This window comes from Lissotriton vulgaris, chromosome 8, assembly GCF_964263255.1.
Source record: "Lissotriton vulgaris chromosome 8, aLisVul1.2, whole genome shotgun sequence".
In the NCBI taxonomy this organism is placed as follows: Eukaryota; Metazoa; Chordata; class Amphibia; order Caudata; family Salamandridae; genus Lissotriton; species Lissotriton vulgaris.
In genome coordinates this window covers 1,332,190,323-1,332,207,898 of record NC_141696.1, presented here as the reverse complement: position 1 = coordinate 1,332,207,898, position 17,576 = coordinate 1,332,190,323, and positions in this window count along the sequence as shown.

The following is a 17,576-nucleotide window of genomic DNA, read 5'->3' as shown; positions in this document are numbered from 1 at the left end:
ACACCACGAAAAGGTTTATATCAAAAATAAGTATTCTTTATATCAACATAACACAAGACCATAAATGACAAAAATCCACAATACTGTTACTTTAAGATGGTAGTTATAGCTTAATTCAGTTCAGTTCTTAAGATGTGACACTTTGCGTCAACGTACCATATGATACGTTGCGCTTCCACAACAAGCAATGTCGCAGCGATGGAAATGCGGAAAAGTTCTGGTGCAAAGAAATAAAGACGTGAAGATCTTCCAGATGCGGCACGCTTCTCTGGGGATGCAAGAAGTTCTCAGTTTGATGCGTGTACTGCAGCGGCAACACCCTTGTTCAGAAGTGCGACAGCTTCAGCTGCGACACTCTTCTCCCACGTATGCGTGAAGCTTCCGCACGTTACGACAAATATAGCGGCATCATCCTTGTTCAGAAATGCAACGGCAGCAGCTCCGACGGCGGCACCCTTCTTGGGGGATGCGAAGCGTATTCCTTGATGTGGTGCAATGCGGCAGTTCCAGCGGCAACACCCTTGTTCAGAAGTGCGACGGCAGCAACAGTGACGGCGACACGCTTCTTCCTCGTTGCGAGACCCGTCTCTTGATGCGGTGCACTGCGACAACTCCAGCGGCTTCACCCTTGTTCAGAAATGCGACGGCAGCAACAGCGACACTCTTCTTCCTCATTGTGAGACCCTTCTTTCGATGCGGTGCAGTGCGACAACTCCAGCGGCGACACCCTTGTTCAGAAGTGCAACAGCAGGCAGCAGGGACGGCGACACACTTCCTCTTCGTTGCGAGACGCCTCTCTCGATGCAGTGCAGTGCGACAGCTCCAGCGACGACACACTTGTTCAGAAGTGTGACGGCAGCAGAAGCGACGGCGACACGCTTCTTCCTTGTTGAAGTCGCGCTTCCAGCTCCTTGCGACACGCAGTCCCTCAGAAGGCCCAAAACAGCAGCAGGCACTTCCAAAGAACTCTGGGGAGCTGGGGTTTGAAGTCTGTTGTCCCTGAGACTTCAGCAGGAGGCAAGCACTTTTCCAAGCCCTTGGAGATCCTTCACAAGTTGAAAGTAAAGCACACAAAGTTCTTTCTCCTCTCTTTGGCAGTCAGGCAACCATTGCAGGCTAATCCCCCAAGCAGCACTTCAGCTTAGGGATAGTCTCTCCTCAGTTTCTTCAGGTTCCTCTCCTCAGCAAAGGATTCTTCTTGTAGTTCAAAAGGGATCTAATTTCTTGGGATTAGGGTCTCAATATTTATACCCCAAAATCCTTTGTCATCTGAGGGCAGAGGGGCCTTTGCCCAGTCTAAACCAGTTCTGGAGCACTCTGTTGACATGATTCCTTCTCTCTTTTCACAGTGCAGGGCAGAGACATTAGAAGCACCACAGAGGGTGGAGCCAGCACTGTGGGAGGGGAACATCCTTTACAACGCAACTTTTACCAAGCAGTGCCTTTACAACACGGTATTAACAGCGCAAACCATTACAACGCATTGCGCTGGGGGGCGCTCTAGGATAGGGAATAAGTTTAATTTACTATCCAACACCTTCCCTAGTGTCTACGGGGACTGGTGTTGGAATAGTAAATTAAACTTTTCACTATCCAGCACCCCAAAGCGCTATGCGTTGTAAAGGTTTTCGTTGTAAAAACCGCGTTGTAAAAGCATGAGTTGTAATGTCATATATCCCTGTGGGGGGCAGGCACAGTCCTATTCAGGTCCCAGGTGCAACTCCTTAAACCCATATAGATGCAGATTCTCTCTATTCTGTCTCCTGGAATCCCCCAACCCTGTCACTCAAACTCCAGCCAAGGAATACACAACTTAGCAGAGGCAGGCCTGAATATTTAGACAAGAAAAAACCTACTTTCTAAAAGTGGTATTTTCAAACACAGAATATTAAAACCAACTCCACTAAAAGATGCATTTTATCATTCTGAGTCCAGGCATACTAAACTCGATTTTCTACCATGTTCTCTGAGTCAGTTAAGATTATAAGAATGTGATAATCTAACTGCCCATTCTAGCCTATGGAGAACAGTTAGCCTTGCAATAGTGAAAAACGAAAATGGCTGTAATTCACTATTAGACATGCCACACACATCAGGGCTTGTCCTGCCTTATACTTACAATGCACCCTGCCCTTGGGCCTACCATAGGGGTGTCTGACATGAAGAAGAGGGATGGTTTAGGGACTGGCAAGTGGGTGCACTTGCCCAGTCATCATGCCAGTACCAGACTGCACACAGGCTCTGCAATTGCAGACCTTAGACACATTTGACAAGGCTGCTTCTGTGGGTGGCACAACCAGTGCTGCAAGCCCAGTAGCAGCATTTGGATTTACATGCCCTGGGCACGCTCAGTGCACTGTACTAGGGTCTGACAAGTAAACCAAAATAGTCAAATATGGAATCACCAATTCATACATTAATTTACAATAGGGAGAGCATATGCACTTTAGCACTGATCAGCAGTGGTAAAGTGCTCAGAGTCATAAAACTGCCAACAACAGGTCAGAAAAAATAGAGGGGGAAGGCAAACAGTTCAGGGATGACCCTGCAAAAAGGGCCAAGTCTAACACAACCCCCTTCCAGCCAAAACGCAGGGTAGACCAATCACTGCCTTGATGGGCGTCCCTGCTTTGAGTGCTAGAACATGGAGCTGGCCCGCAACAGCAGGGACATATTCCAGTTCTACGCCAATCTGAACCTATTTCAATTCCTCTGCCCATACTCTCAGGGTCAACGAAGTTAATCCATGGGGAACCTTTCTCTTCACCTGTGGATACCACCTGTGCAGCATCTAACCTTAACTTGCTCACTGGTGTGTCCCAACAGACAGACAGCAAGTCACAGTGGCCACTGACTGTGGTCAGGGATTAGACCCAGGCCTTATGCCTCTCAGGGCTCTCAAACCTCTGTGGCATCGGAGAGCGGGGCAGTAGCCCCAGGTGCTTGGCCCTCTTTGTCCAATCTCCCTCCTGTCAGGTCTGGTATGACATTCTGACACTGACCCACCAGCCCCAGGCCTGTACCCAGTGTCTGGACAAGAGACTGGGGTGGGCTCTCCCACACCCGGTCCTCCTCCTTGGGGGTCTGTACCCTCCCACCTGGATAAGTACCCTCTTCCAGAATGGGCAGGGTGCCTGTAGCAGGTATCCTACACAATTCACCCACCAATTCAGGGGTTATATCCTGCAACTGGGCTTCCAGGTCAGGCGGGACACCATGAACCTGGCTCTGCAACCTATGGGCTAAACCCTCCAGTTGAACCGGGGTCAGAGGCGAGGACTCCCTCCCTCTGCACCCCCTTCCAGAGCACCTCACCCTCCCAACTGGAGAGGTACCCCTAGAAGCTACCTCGGTCAAGACACTGATTACAGTTGCCCCTTCCTCCAAGTCAGACAAAACCTGAACCTGGCTTCCCAACCCAGGGACCAACCCCTACGGTTGAACGCTTGCCTGACGTACCTGGACTTCCTTGGGAGCACGTATGCCTCCCCTGAGGGTGACACATAACTCATTTGTCGTGTGACAGTCTGCCTGGGGCAGATCTCCTGACCCCTGTCCATCTGATGAGTGTGTGAAGATCCTCCAGGACAGAAGTGGTGTCACCATCGTCATTCACTGGTGATGCAGCCTTTCTGGCTGGCCCCTGACCCACTGGTTCTTCCACTGGGGACTCTTTCCCCCTCTCACCCCTCTGTCTGGACCTCTGTACACTCCCAACTGGAGCACCACTGCCAGACACCAGAACTGATTACAGACACTCCCAGCTCACCAGACACTAGGGGCTCCCCCTCAATGGGCGGCCCATCAGGACAGCCTAGACTCCCCACCTGGTGTTCCCTTAAAGAACCATCCAAGCTCTGAGACTGGGTTTCGGGCACCTGGGGACACGCAGCCCAACACTCACTCCTTCTCCACTGAGACAGGACGTGAGCCCCTACACCCTCCCACTACAACGGGATCTAGCTGGGCTACTCTGACCACTTCCACCACTCTGGGTTGGAAGATACCTGAGCCACTCCTCTTAGGATCACCCCCAAATGCCTCCACAGACCCTCTGGAATCCACCAAAAGGTCTGCCTCCAATGTGAGCTCCCTGGCATAGCTCTAGAAAACAGGGACTTACAATATACTCTCCCACAATTGGATCACACAGCCCCCAAAAGGGTTAACCAAGCTATCCTTTAGCTCACCATCCAGTGCCTCGCACACGTACTCCGCACCACTCTCCCGGGATTGACAAGCCAGTATCTGACTGTCTCTGTCATTCAAACCACACTCTTCTGGGCGGTCTTCACACTCACATACTAGGACTTCAACCTTGGGGGAACCCCTCTCCCTGCACCTCTCATCTAGAGTCAGTAGAGTGCCCCTCCCACCACTAGGACCATGAACCCCTGGGCCAGTTACCCTGCTCCCTTCAGGGACACTGCACACTACTGGACCTACCTCATGTCCTTGAACCTCCTGGTGTATGTTAGGTAACTACACAAAATATCGAATTCAAAATATCAAATGGACAAAATATTGAAGTAAAAATATAGAATGGACAAAATATCGTATGGACAAACTATAGTGGTGAAAAATATCGAATTGAAGGTAAGTAATTTAATATCGTTTTTTAAAATATAGAAAGTCAAAATATCGAATTTTTAATTATGTCGAATTTCTTTAAAGTGCTTTGTATGTTAGTATATGTGTGAAAAGTGTATATTATTTTGTAATTTATTTTAACTAATGAATATTATGTTATTTAATTTTGCGTAATTTAATTCTGTAGCGGGTTGTGGGTGTATAGGGGAATAGGGTGGGAAATAATTAAATTATATTAAATTAAATATTAATTTTTAGAAATTACTAATTATTTTTAATTTAATTTTGCTTTTTAGCTCTGTAGCGCGTTGTGGGTTTATAGGGGAATAGGGTGGGAAGTAATTTAATTGTAATTCATTACATTTATTTATTGGTATTCATTTTGAATTAATTGGTAATTAATTTTTAATTGGTAATTAATTTGTATTAATTGATTAATTGATAATTATGTTAATTTTATAAATCTATTTTCTGTAGCGGGTTCTGGGTTTATAGGGGAATAGGGTGGGAAGTAATTTAATTGTAATTAATTACATATTAAAAATACATTTTGTGTATTGATAATTAATTTACTGCTAATTAATTATTAATTGGTAATAATTGTTATTATAAATTAGTTTTTATTATTGAAAATTAATTAGTTGTTATATACTTATGAATAGGTAATTAATTTGAATACCTAATATTTATTTGTATTTCAAATTGATTCATTATTACCTAATATTAAATTGGTAATTCATTTTAATTATTTTTTATTGGTATTGATGTTTAATTTATTTTTATTAATATATTAAATCATTACTTTCCCTACTGTTGCACTCTCTGGAGTAGGAATAGTCATTTTTACCCCTACGCTATCCAACGCTTTCCCTACTGTTGCACTCTCTGGAGTGGGAGTAGTAATTTTTACCCCTACGCTATCCAATGCTTTCCCTACTGTTGCACTCTCTGGAGTGGGAATAGTAATTTTTACACATACGGTATCCAACGCTTACTCTACTGTTGCACTCTCTGGAGTGGGAATTGTAATTTGTACTCCTATGCTATCCAATGCTTTCCCTACTGTTGCACTCTCTGGAGTGGTAATAGTAATGTTTACCCCTACGCTATCCAACACTTTCCCTACTGTTGCACTCTCTGGAGTGGGAATAGTACTTTTTACCCCTACGCTAACCAAGGCTTTCCCTACCGTTGCACTCTCTGGAGTGGGAATAGTAATTTTTACCGCTATGCTATCCAACGCTTTCCCTACTGTTGCACTCACTGGAGTGGGAATAGTAATTTTTACCCCTACGCTATCCAACGTTTTCCCTACTGTTGCACTCACTGGAGTGGGAATAGTAATTTTTACCCCTACGCTATCCAATGTTTTCCCCACTGTTGCACTGACTGGAGTGGTAATAGTACATTTTACCCTCCCGCTATCCTACGGTAAACATATTGTACATTTGTTATTAATATTACGTTAATATATATATATGTATTGAAAAAATAAAATTGTAATTTTTTTATAACTTAATTTAATTGCTTGATAATTTTAAGGTTATTTAAGTATTTTTAAGTATGTTTTAGTTAATTATATTTATTATTTCATTAATTTTAAATTGCTTTTAAGCCATCTAAAAAAATGCGATATTTTGACAATTTTTTTTACAATATTTTTGATTCGATATTTTTGTACTTACCTGTTTGTAGATAGGAATTCAATAGTTTTGCATTCTATATTTTGGCATCAATATTATGGTAAGTCTATATTTTTGTATTCGATATTTTGTCAGTGATCCACATGTTAATCCCCTCCAAGTCAGGTGCCACATCTCTAGGTGTATGTACTACTCCCGCAGCACTAGAAAATTCAATTTTGCTAGATTCCACCTCCAAGTCAGACTAGCTCAATCTCTGAGCTACAAACATTTCTTATTGCTGGGCTGAGACACTCATGGCCTCAAGCCTTTCGAGCTCCATATCAAGCTTCCTCATTATCAAGTCATGCTCAAACTGCATTTTCTTTTCTTCCAGGGCTAATTTCCTAGTTTGCACTTCCCATTCCAACTGCACATTTAACTTGAGCTTTGTCAGCTCCATGTCATACACCCTGCATCTCTCCCTGTCCTCAGCTCCTCTGGGGACAGGCCTCTGGCAGATAAACTGCTACGTGCTAGGGAAGGTGCTTTCTTCCCTCCTGGTCCCAATGGCCCCTCCAGCTGCCTTACACTGTAGCATTCCAGTTTCTCCCCTCTTCACAATCATAATCAATAGATGCTATGGATGCTGCTTTCTCCATGGTTGTTAAATTTGACAGTTCCTTGCAAAAAATAGAATATCCCCAAAAAGAAATTTATCAAAAAGTATGTGGTTGCGTTTTGGTCTGCACTTACTCGTAGTGTTTACCAATCACTGTACATGAGTCACAAATGCAAGTCCAGAATCCTCACGGCCGACCACCAATGTTAGATTTGGGGGTCTCTAGTTGGCACAGGTAGGTACTTGTGACAAATAGGGACCCTTGCCTCTAGTAAGGGGGTACACTCCTAAAATAACCCCTGCTCACCCCCTTGGTAGCTTGGCACGAGCAGGCAGACTTATCTCAGAGGCAGTGTGTAAAGCATTTGTGACCACATACAGTAACCCAGTGACAACACTACAGATGGACACCACACAAGGTTTATATAAAAAATAAGTATTCTTTATATAGACATAACACAAGACCATAAACGACAAAAATACACAATACTGTTACTTTAAGATGGTAGTTTTAGCTTAGTTAAGTTCTTAAGGTGTGACACTTTGAGTCAATGTATCTCACGATGCGTTGCGCTTCCATGACAAGCAATGTCGCACCCGTGGAAATGCAGCAAATGTCTGGTGCAAAGAAATAAAGACGTGAAGATTTTCCAGATGCGGCACGCTTCTCCAGGGATGCGAGAAGTTCTCAGTTCGATGCATGGACTGCAGCGGTGACACCCTTGTTCAGAAGTGCGAAGACAACAGCTTCAGCTGCAACACTCTTCTCCCACGTTTGCGTGAAGCTTCCGCACAATGCGACAACTACAGCAGCGACATCCTTGTTCAGAAATGTGACGGCAGCAGCTCCGACGGCAGCGCGCTTCTCGGCGGATGCAGGAGGCTTTCCTCGATGCGGTGCAATGCAGTGACGACACCCTTGTTCAGAAGTGCGATGGAAACAGCCTCAGCTGCAAAACTCTTCTCCCACGTTTGCGTGAAGATTCCGCAAGATGCGACAACTACAGCAGTGACATCCTTGTTCAGAAGTGCGACGGCAGCAATGGCGACAGCAACACGCTTCTTCCTTGTTGCGAGAACCTGCTCTTGGTGAGGTGCAGTGTGACAACTCCTGTGGTGACACCCTTGTTCAGAAGTGCGATGGCAGGCAGCAACGACCGCGACACGCTTCCTCTTTGTTGCGAGACGCTTGTCTCAATGCGGTGCAGTTCGACAGCTCCAATGGGGACACCCTTGTTCAGAAGTGCGACGGCAGCAAAGGCGACACGCTTCTTCCTCGTTGAGTCACCATTCCAGCTCCTTGCGACACTCAGTCCCTCAGAAGGCCCAAAACAGCAGTAGGCACTTCCAAAGAACTCTGTGGAGCTGAGGTTTGAAGTCTGTTGTCCCTGAGACTTCAGCAGTAGGCAAGCCCTTGGAGATCCATCACAAGTTGAGAGTAAAGCACACAAAGTTCTTTCTCCTCTCTTTGGCAGTCAGGCAACCACTGCAGGCCAATCCCCCAAGCAGTACTTCAGCTTAGGGATAGTCTCTCCTCAGTTTCTTCAGGTTCCTCTCCTCAGCAAAGGTTTCTTCTTGTAGTCCAAAAGTGATCTAATTTCTTGGGATCAGGGTCCCAATATTTATGCCCCAAAATCCTTTGTCCTCTGAGGGCAGAGGGGCCTTTGCCCAGTCCAAATCAGTTCTGGAGCACTCTGTTTACATGCCTCCCTCTTTCCTTTCACAGTGCAGGGCAGAAACATCAGACGCCCCACAGGAGGTGGAGCCAGCATTGTGGAGGAAAGGCACAGCTCTGGAGCACTCTGTTGACATGATTCCTTCTCTCCTTTCACAGTGCAGGGCAGAGACACTCAGACGCACCACAGGGGGTGGAGTCAGCACTGTGTTGGGAAGGCACAGTCCTATTCAGGTCCCAGGTGCAACTCCTCCCACCCATCTAGATGCAGATCTCTCTATTCACCACTGGGCTGATTCATTCTGTCTCCTGGACTCCCCGAGCCCTGTCACTCAAACTCCAGACAAGGAGTACACAGCCTAGCAGAGGCAGGCCTGAAAAGTTAGACAAGAATATACCTACTTTCTAAAAGTGGTATTTTCAAACACAGAATATTAAAACCAACTTCACTAAAAGATGCATTTTATCATTCTGAGTCCAGGCATACTAAACTCGATTTTCCACCATGTTCTCTTAGTCAGTTAGGATTATAAGAATGTAATAGACTAACTACCCATTCTAGCCTATGGAGAACAGGTAGCCTTGCAATAGTGCAAAACGAAAATGGCTGTAATTCACTATTAGGACATGCCACACACATCAGGGCTTGTCCTACCTTATACTTGCAATGCACCCTGCCCTTGGGTCTACCATAGGGGTGTCTGACATGAAGACAAGGAAAGGTTTAGGAACTGGCAAGTGGGTGCACTTGCCCTGTCAGCATGACAGTACCAGACTACACACAGGCTCTGCAATGGCAGACCTTAGACACATTTTACAAGGCTGCTTCTGTGGGTGGCACAACCAGTGCTGCAAGCCCACTAGCAGCATTTGGTTTTACATGCCCTGGGCACGCCCAGTGCACTGTACTAGGGTTTGACAAGTAAACCAAATCAGTCAAATATGGAATCACCAATTCATACATTAATTTACAATTGGAAGAGCATATGCACTTAAGCACTGATCAGCAGTGGTAAAGTGCTCAGAGTCATAAAACAGCCAACAACAGGTCAGAAAAAATAGAGGAGGAAGGCAAAAAGTTCAGGGATGACCCTGCAAAAACCCATGGCCAGTCCTTTGGGAGGGGATACTGTCAGGAATCAGCCATCTTGCCACTAGGCAGCATTCCCGAAAGCCCTCTGGACTCTAAATGTGACATTATACACTTCTACATCTTGCCTCGCTGAATTCACTTTGTATTCTAGTCAAGGCTTCCACTCTATTGTCCTGATGCATCATGGCCCTTCTAGTTCCCTCTGTCTTCAGACCTTTCCTAGATCACTTCCTGTTTGTGTGGTTTCTTGTTTGCTAAATTTATTCTGGATCCTAAGGTTATTTTGAACTCTTTATCTCCGTATTCTAAACCTGTCTCTATTTTTGCTCCGATCCACAATCTGTCGCAAGTTTTCCTATTCCCTGTCTTGTGTCTCCTGATTTCCTTGGCCTTAGTTCAGCCTTCCCTTTATTGGAGATTCCCTGATTCCCTGCACCTGGTTAAGTCCTTGCACCTGTGTTCCTCCCCTGAGCCTCCAGATATTTCAGCCCTGTGAGGGCAGCGTATGCAAGCTTTGTAATTGACTTCTGTTGCATCTCCTTGTGCTCTGTGTTCCTGCTACTTTTACTCCAGGCTGTACCTTTGATTCTTTCTCCCTTTTCCCTGTATCTATTTTCCTGTCTTTTGGCTACATGTAGTATCTGTTTCTGTCTTTAATTTTCCTGCATCACTGTTCCTCTGTTATCCATAGTTCATAGTCTCCTGCCTGCTCTCTTCATGATCTGCCCTGTTATATCTATGCAGACTCCATGCATCGTATTCAGTGTTCCTGTTTGACTGCATATTTCCGTCTTGCCTTGTTTGAGTATGTTAAAAATGGGGGTCTTTAGTTGGCAGTGGCCTACACCCTGTCCAAGTAGGGACCCATCCTTCTAGTTAGGATAAGGGTTTACACACTCAAGATAACCCCTGCTCACACCCTTGGTAGCTTGGCAAGAGCAGTCAGGACTATCTCAGAGGCAATGTGTAAAGTATTTGTGTATAACACGTACAGTAACATAGGGAAAGTGCTACAAATGAACACCACACCAGTTTAGAAAAATAAAGTATCTTTACCTAAACCAAACAAGACCAAAATAACACAAATCCAACATACACAACTTAAAATATGACCTTTAAAATGTTTCAAGCAATTCTGTCCATAGACCTCTATGGATGGCTAATTTTACACAAAGTACCTCAGATGCGTCATAATGCACATGGAAAAATGGTGGCAAAGGAGAGAAGCATTGAAAATTACAGCGATGTGTCAGTTCCTGTGTCCTTGAAGAGGCGATGCTGCGTCAGTTCTGATGCACACAGGAGAAGTGTTGCTCCAAATATGGACTGTAGGGGGAAGCAATGCATTGAAATCCAAGACGGGTCTGGTCTGCGGGTTATGCGTCGGAAAACTTGTCACCCAGGTGTGTGGAAATCTGGACGTGCTGGAGGTCGATATGCCAAGTCGGGGCTGCGTCGATGTCTTCAGCGGCGGACCCATGACGCGTCAATTCTTACAGTCGCACAGCAGGGCCTGGGTAAGAGTCAGTGCCAGAGTGTCGGATTTCCGAGACGGGAAGCGCTGAACTCGGGCTGCGGCGGTTTCTTCGGCCGCTGACAGGTGACGCGTCAGTTTCTTCAGCCGCACTGCGGTGGTGCGTGGAAGGTTCTCCTGCGCGGTGGTGCTAGTCGGAAAAACAGGTGCTGGAAAAAAAGGGCGATACGTCGATTTTGATGGTTTCAAGCAGGACTTTGCAGCAGGAGCATCCTCTAAGGGCTTAGAACTGATCTTGTCACCACAAGGCAGGTCAGAACTCCCAGAAGTGAGTTCAGGGATGCTGTAAACGAAGTTTATGATGGCCTTGATACTTCCAACAGGAGGCAAGCACACATAAGATCTTGGAGAAACTTGGAAAAGCAGGACACAAATAAATCTCTAGTCCTTTCATTGCCTACAGACAGAAGAAGCAACTGGAGGCCAACCCAACAAAGCAACACACAGCTGGCATCTTTTCAGCTCTTCTTCTTGGCAAAGTTCTCAGTTCCAGAAGTGTTCTAAAAGTCTGGAGTGTTTAGATCCAATTCTTATACCCCTTTTAGCCTTGAAATAGGTATTCTTTAAAGGATTGTCTGCCTTTGCAGTGCACCAGTTCTTGTCCTGCCTGGTTTTGGCTCCAGACACACAGCAGGGGCTTGGAGACAGCATCGTGAGAGGCCATGCACAACCCTATTCAGGTGCTGGTGAAAGCTCCCACCACTCTAGCTCAGGAAGGCCCACCTCAACTCCCTTGGTGTGACTGTCTAGAGTGAATGGACAAACAGGCCGTTTATTCCCAGTCAGGCAGAGGCATAGGATGGTTAAACAAGAAAATGACCACTTTCTAAAATCAGTAAGGCTAGGCCATAATATACTAAATCAACAAAGAAATGCCAACACTGATGTACATTCATCTTCCTGCGGATAAGAAAATGAGATAACTTTTTGAGAGAATGGGATGAATGGAAGTGTGGCGAACATGCCTCGATTAGCATTCTTGCTAACATGAGTGTGTGTTTGCCGATTTCCAGCTCTTATGTGTTCTGCCTCCTGAGGAGAACCCTAGATGAAACTTGCCAAGGTTTGAAACAAGTTGCTTTTTCTTTCAGCCAAACAAGTGTTCTTAATATGTAATACTGCTGTTGCTTGTGTGTAATTAGGTTAGCATTTCTGAAAGGTTATTAATCAGCTCAGTAGGGTCACTGTTTGGCGATTGCTCTTGCTAACAAAGAAGTAAAATGTCCTTTGGAAGGTGGTTATCATGGGTGTGTTTGAATTATCGTATTTTTACAGAACCTGAGCGAAAAAATATTTCTTTGTATAAAAAAATGATATTTGATGTATAAATTGTCTGTGTGATATATTCCATGTTGTGTATTTTGTAATTGGTATATCCCTGTGTATTGTTATGTTTAGGATTTGAGGGGATTTTAAAAATTGTTAATTCCTTCTATCTTCAAAAATATTTTTAATATAAAATACATTCTACAAAAAAATGTTTTTCTATAAAAAAAAATGAGTTTGAATAAATTCAAGTGATCATATTAATTAAGGTGTGTGAGTGGTTGGATGAATGTACATCAGTATTGGCATTTGTTTGTTGATTTAGCACTTTCTAAAAGTGGCATTTTCAAGCACACAATTTAAAACCTACATTTCCTAAAAGATGTGTTTTTAAAGTCTGAGCTCAAAGAACCCAAACTCCAAACTCTAGCTGTTCCCAACTGAAAGTTATACTTGTAAACTGTTACAAGGCCGCTCCAATGATAGATTATAGGAGAGGTAGTCCTTGCAATAGTGAAAAACAAAATGGGCAGTATTTCACTATCAGGACATGTAAATACATCAGTACATGTCCTACCTTTCACATACACTACACCCTGCCCATGGGGGGACCTTGGGCCACCCTTAGGGGTCCCTTACATGTAATAAAAGGGAAGGTTGGGCTTGCCAAGTGGGTGTAGTTGCTAGGTCGACACAGCAGTTGAAAACTGCTCCCACAGACACTGCAATGGCAGGCCCAAGACAAGATTATAGGGCTACTCATGTGGGTGGCACAATCAGTGCAGCAGGCCCACTAGTGATTTACAGGCCTGGGCACACATAGTGCACTTTATTAGGTGCTTACCAGTAAATCAAATATGCCAATCATGGATAACCACTCCTAATCACAATATACACAAGGCGCACTTGCACTTTAGCATTAATCAGCAGTGGTAAAGTGCCCAGAGTACATAAACGAGCAAAACCGAAGTCCAGCATAACAGTCAAAAATACAGGAGGTAGAGACAAAAAATATAGGGAAACCACACCAAGGATGGCAGGACTAACAGAGGCAGAACTTTCCTAGCCTCGTTCTCAGAATTCCAGTTCTGTTCCTGACCATGACTTCCAGTCCTGCTTTGTCTCAGCCCAGTTTCTGTTAGGTGCTCTTTGTTTTGTTCCCCTGTCTTGTATTGTTATCTGGATTTTCATTTCTTCCAAGGGTGCCAGCTAGATTCCAAGGCTTGTGCCTTTGGCACAGAGAACCACCCAGCAAACCTTCTCCATAGGAGCTTTTGGGTGTCTCCTAGAATTCTGTGAGATTAATCTGCTCCTTGCTTTTGTATAAGATCTTTTTACCTCACAGGGAGATTATTTCAGAGGAGCAGACAAACTATCATTTATGATAGTTGTCTGTTGTTTCCCTGCTTATGTTCCTATTGTGTGTTCTTGGTTTTGCCCTGCAAACTTCCAGTGCCCTAGTCACAGCCTGTTTCCAACCTGCTTCAGTCCTCTGTTTCTGTCCTGTTTCCTTTCCAGCCATCAAGAACTTTCTTCAGGGACCACCCACAAATCTAGTATCCAGTCTTGTCCCAGTCTCACCCAGCTAGTCCTCCCGCCGAGCACCCTGCTAGTTCCCTGCTACACCCCCGGCAAATTGCGAAGCATATCTTGACATACAGTTCTTATCTGCGAGATTTCATCTCCGTCCTGCAGAATCTGTTTCCTAGCTGACATCAAATAATCCTCCCAATATAGCTACCACTACCCATCAGGCAGTAGAAAAAGGGAGGAACCATTACATCACATAACAAGGTCCTGGAGACCTTAACTGATGTCAGATAAGTGAGCTTATTGTCTGATTATTGTGTATCACAAACTTTAAAATGTTTTTCTTTGGAGGGCTTGCCTTAGTAGCACTCACAGAGTTTTATGGTTAGCAGCGCCTTGCCCCTGCAGGCATGACCGTGTTCAGGAATGTTCAAAGGCCGAAGCTTCTCCGACGAATGTTGAGCATGTTTGTTTGTTTTTTAGTTATTTTGAGCATTTTGCTGCTATTACCGCTCATTTCAAGATGGCACATCACGGGAAATCATGAGAGATTTAAGGTGGCTATGAAACTAGCCTAAATACAGGAAGTTTTTGGTTGGTTTCATTCGATTGAATGCACCTGATTCTTCAAGTGTTTGTTTCTCCGCATGGAAGAGGCGGCAGAAGAAATTCCAGGGCCCTCATCAGCTCCTCCTTAGATGGCTTCTATTCAGATCATGAAAGAGCAACATGTGGAAGCTGTCTTGAAGGTTTGGGAAGGTCCTACTGCTGTTAAAATGTCTTGTATCAGGACTGCATGGATCCTGATTGTGATTGGAGATGAGAAGCTTGAGAGGAGCCAGTTTGTTCAGGGAACCGAGCTCAGTGAGTTATTGCCACATTTAAGAGAACACATTGGTCTTGTGGTGCCTGACCCTGCAATTGAAGAAGAGGACTTTCTAATCACAGTAAATGCACCCAGAGCCTGAGTCACTGACACGCATGCTGCTTTCAAGAGTGTCTTGATTCATGAATGGAAAGATGTAAACAATTCATCCTTTCCTTGTTTTTTAGCTAAATGCTTTCATGTGGATACATTTACAGGGGAATACCCAGCAGCTGTTAAAGTTGATAACCTCATGGCAGGACTGTCTTCTCAGGGTAATATTGTGGCAGAAGATGTAGCTCCACCAGCTCCAGTTGATAAGAAGTTAGAGGGGTCATCAAATGGTCATTTGCTGCCGCTAATCTTTCACTCAGGGTTGATACGTATAACACCTATGTGGTCCAGTCTCTCCTCAAAGACTTTCACCAGTTGGCTGAGTGAATGTTTGAGAGTATTGACTGTTCAGCCCTTCTGAGTATAATGGAACAACAGGTTCATTCTGTCTCTGACATATCATTTGATAACCTATGTGCTTATGCAGCTGCATCTGGAGCTGCGGTGTGGGCTCGTCATCACCTGTGGATGCAAAATTGGAAAGATGATTCATCTCAAGAAGTAGTTTTGATGAAGCTGCCATTTGATGGGTGTTCTCTTTTTGGCAACATTTAGAGGACATGTAAAAAAAATCTCTTAAACAAAACTTTTATGGTTCCAGTTAAATCTTATTCTAAGGGCAGGGGGGTTATTTACACGAGAGCTTTTCCTGTCACCTCAAGGAAAGGAGAATTGCAGCCCTTTCAGGACAAGGATCGTGGCCTGGGGGGCCCCGAATCTCACAATATCCCGGTCCCAGAACCATGAAGGTGTCCCTGTTACTTCCAATGCCCCGAAGGCATGACAATCAAAGCCAGAGAAGGTCCTCTGTCTTTCTTCAAGGATATCTGGACTTAGACTGTGTCACACCAATGGGCTGTCAATTTGGTATCAGAGGGTTATCACCTGGAATTCACACATCTACCTTCAAACCATTGGATTTGAAAGACGCTTACCTCCATCCGCCATTTTTTCAATCTCACCAAAGGTTTCTTCGGTTTGCTGTGGGTCATCAACATTTTCAATTCCAGATTCTTTCATTTGGATTGACATCGTCCCCTAGGGTTTTTACAAAGATCTTGACTCTTTTGGTGGGTATTTTATACTCGAGGTAGCCAGGTATATCTGGATCTTGATGACAGGTTAATCAGTTCTTCTTTTTCTAATATGGAAAAAGATGTCCATGATGTGTGTAGTCTTCTTCAGGATTGCAAATTTTTAATCAGTGTTGAGAAGTCCCACCTTCAGCCAGTTCTAAAACTCCATTTCATCGGAGCCCTCTTCCATAAGGACAGGGGGGAAATATTTCTCGATTCGGAAAGAATAAAAAAACTGGTGTCTCATCTGTGGGACTTGTTACGGCAACCTCAGCCCTCAGTAAGATGTGGTTGCAGATTTAGAGAGAGATAGCTTCAACTTTGGCCATAGTTCCCTTGAACCGCCTCCTCCTTGGTACATCATGTATTGTCCCTCTGGAACCCTCTATCCCAGATTTACAAAGCCTTATCCGTCAGATTTCATTGGCAATCTAGTGGTAGCTTAAACCAGAATCTTTAGCCATGGGTCATCAGTTAAGTTAGCCCTCCCCATTGTCAACAGCGACAGATACCAGCAAATTGGGGTGGTGGGCTGTATTCGAGTCCTGTACCATGCAGGACAGGTGGTCACCCCAGGAGGCTCGATCCTCATTAAGCATGGGAGAATTTTGCGAATCTGGCGTTCGCAAATTTTGCGAATTTGCGAACTCGCAATCCGCAAAATCCGCGAATTCTTGCGAATTTTTTTTTGTGTTCGCAAGGGTTTTTGCCAGTTCGCGAGGATTTGGTACTAGTTCGCAATTGCGAACTTACTTGTCTGCTCGCAACGGTTGCGACTATGTTGTTTCTACGTCTGGTTCATCATCACAGCCTCCCAGCACCCTCTGTTTCACCACTGCCACCCTCTCTTTCACCCATGCCACCCTCTGTTACATCAATGCCACCCTCTGGTTCATCATCACTATAGAAGATGGGGGGGAAAAGCAAGCACACCTGCTTCAACTGACATGAATTAATTTGGGGTTAGTGTTTTAACAACACCTGCCCTGCCCAAACTGACAATAATGAATTAGCGGCTAATTAATGTGTCACTGAATTTGAAGTTCCAGCCTGGCACCTGCTTGTCTGCTCCCTTAGCTGTAAATCAGGACCTTTGTGGCATACAGTTAAGGTCAGAGCAGGGTCACACAATAGTTGCAAGTAGGCAACCGAATTCTGGAGGCCCCCCTCAGGAAGCACTACAGGGAATCGTTACAAATCATGAGATTGACCTTTTGCACCTGCTCATTGGTTTTGCTTTTGCAAAAATAGTTTTTCGGTAATTTCGCGCTATTCGCGTGGCTCGGCGTCGTGCGAAACCGACCGCGGAAGCCGCCAATTCGTGCGAATGAGCTTTATATTTTTTTGCGGCGTGTTATTTCGCGATGTTTTTTGCAGTATTCGCGAGCCGCTTGCAGCGCAACACGCAAATTTACCCCAAGGTCGAGTACGGGCGCGACCATTTTGTTTGCGTGACGTATTTCCGTTTCAGCCCGCTATGTAGAATCTCGCGAAGTAAGCGCATTGCAAGTACAAGTTCGCGCGAGATCGCGAGGAAAATCGCGTGCGAACTTACTTTCGCGCTCGTGAACGGGCGGCCATCTTGTTTT